This window comes from Sciurus carolinensis, chromosome 4 (assembly GCF_902686445.1).
Source record: "Sciurus carolinensis chromosome 4, mSciCar1.2, whole genome shotgun sequence".
Taxonomy (NCBI): Eukaryota; Metazoa; Chordata; class Mammalia; order Rodentia; family Sciuridae; genus Sciurus; species Sciurus carolinensis.
In genome coordinates, this window is record NC_062216.1 from 111,165,793 (window position 1) to 111,168,399 (window position 2,607).

Here is a 2,607-nt window from a genome sequence, read left to right on the forward strand (position 1 = left end):
AACAACAAAAATGTGTTATCTGTTTCTGTGGTTTAGGAATCTTAGTGTAACTTAGCTGGACACCTCAGTCTTAAGGTCTCTCCTAAGGCTGCAGTTAGGGTGTCAGCCAGAACTGTGGTCTCATGTGAAGGTTTGAGAAGAGGAAGAAAGGCTTCTCAGCTGTCTAGCGATAAACCTGGTTTGGTTCTCCTAGGCTGTTTGAGAACTTCAGTGCCTCATGGCTATGGCTGGAGTCCTCTCTACAAGGCCACTGGCCAGCTTACTACATGGCAGCCAACTTACCTCAGAGCAAAAGAACTGGTGCGGTATCCAAGACACAATCTTCTTAAAACTTCATCTTAGAAATGGTAGCCCAGGGGTTGGAGTTGTAGCTCAGTGGTAGAGCACTTGCCTAGCATATGCGAGGCACTGGGTTCAATCCTCAGCACCACATAAAAATAAATAAATAGAATAAATAAAGTTGTGCCCATCTACAACCAAAAAAAAAATTTTTTAAAAAAGAGATATCCTTCGCTCTCCACTGGAGCTCTTTGGTCATCTGCCATCCAGGAGCCATCTTGGAACTGCGGCGTGGCGGAGCCTTCGGAAACTGAAACCCAGATTTGTGAGGTACTGGAAACCTTCAGGGACACTATAAATCTACAGGGTAGAAACTGTACTACCTCAGATCCCCACAGCAAAATGGGAAGACACACAAACAAAATTTAAGAAAAAAGGGAATAAAGCACTCCAAACAAACCAGGATACTCCAATTATAGACTCCACTGACAAATCAGTAGAAGAAATGTCAGAGAAGGAGTTCAGAATATACTTAGTAAAACTGCTTCACGACTTTAAGGAGGATATAAAGAGTGAAATCAGAGCTATGTTTCAGGAGAGGGAAGATATCTTAAAGAAAGAGATAAAGATCCTAAGAAGAAATCTAGAAGAAATCTTTGAAATGAAGGAATCAATAAACCAAAATAAAAATTCAATGGAAAGTAGCACCAACAGAGGAGACCACTTGGAATACAGAACTTCAGGCAATGAAGACAAAATATATAATTTTGAAAATAAAGGTGACAACACAGAGAACAAGATAAATCGCGTGACGTTCCCTCACCCAGACACAATGCCTGAACAGCAGCTGCTGAAGCCAACTGAGTGGAGCTACTATGACTACTTCTGAGCTGATAAGAAAGACCCCCAAGGCAATGGCACTGTGGCGGGGTTCGAACTGCTGCTCCAAAAGCAACTGAAGGGCAAACAAATGCAGAAAGAAATGTCTGAATTCGTCAGAGAGAGGATAAAGATTGAAGAAGAATATGCAAAGAACTTGGCTAAGCTCTCTCAGAACTCGTTGGCTGCACAGGAGGAAGGCTCCCTGGGAGAAGCGTGGGCTCAGGTGAAGAAGAGCCTGGCAGATGAAGCAGAAGTTCATCTCAAGTTCCCGCCAAGCTTCACAGCGAGGTAGAGAAGCCCCTAATGAACTTTCGTGAGAACTTCAAGAAAGACATGAAAAAGTGTGACCACCGTATCGCTGACCTCCGCAAGCAACTTGCCAGGCGCTATGCATCGGTGGAGAAGGCCCAGAAAGCCCTCACAGAGCGGCAGAGAGATCTGGAGATGAAGACCCAGCAGCTGGAGATCAAGCTGAGCAACAAGACGGAGGAGGACATCAAGAAGGCCCGGAGGAAGTCCACACAGGCTGGTGATGACCTCATGCGCTGTGTGGACCTCTACAACCAGGCCCAGTCCAAGTGGTTTGAAGAGATGGTGACTACCACTTTGGAGCTGGAGCCGCTGGAAGTGGAGAGGGTGGAGATGATCCGGCAATATTTGTGCCAGTACACACAGCTGCTGCACAAGACGGACATGTTCAACCAAAGCACAGTTGAGCCTGTGGACCAACTGCTTCTAAAAGTGGACCTGGCCAAAGACAGAGCTGTGGGTCAGAGAGCACAAAACGGGCAACGTTCGCCCTGTGGACATGGAGATCTAGACACGCCTGTGTGGCCCCGGGGGTCCTGCCCAGGAGAGGGGCTGCGTGTCCCATGGAGAGGAGATGGTGTCTCCTGCTGGGTGAAGCTGCCCTCCCACCCACTCTCCTGTCCACTGAGGAGACAGGAGAGAGCTGGCGATTCCAGAAGGGTGATCTGGATGGCCCAGCTGGGGAATCCCAAATATTCCCAGGCCAAGAAGACAGACCTGCAACCCTGCCCTTGTCTCCAAGACTGAAGCCCCCAAACCCCATGCCATGCTTGTTGCTCTGAGAACAAACTGAGGCTGGAACTTTGTGGTCCCTGCTGAGTTCCATAGGGTGGCCGTCACCCGCTTGTGCCCTTGGTTGCCCAAAGGTCCATCCTCCAACTGGTCCCTTTATCTCCTTAGGGGCTTTGGAAGATCAGGGGAGGGCCGCCTCTGCCTCCAAGCCAATGTCAGGATCAGACTCATGAATAGAAGGTGCCATCAGCTCTGCCTGCACCTAGAATCCTTTACAGCCCTCTATTTTTCTCATTGTATTCTGGGAGCCCAAATCCAGCTTTTCTTGGCCACTTTTCATCCCCATGAGTCTTGTGAAGGCCTGTATTCTGTCTTCCCAGACCAACTCTGCCTAGAGAGGTCAGG

General features: G+C 48.4%; 1 pseudogene; it reads left to right on the forward strand.

Annotated features, from left to right (window-relative positions):
* The first annotated feature begins 266 nt into the window (after window positions 1-266).
* Window positions 267-1,981, forward strand: LOC124982882 (growth arrest-specific protein 7-like; annotated as a pseudogene).
* The last annotated feature ends 626 nt before the right edge of the window (window positions 1,982-2,607 follow it).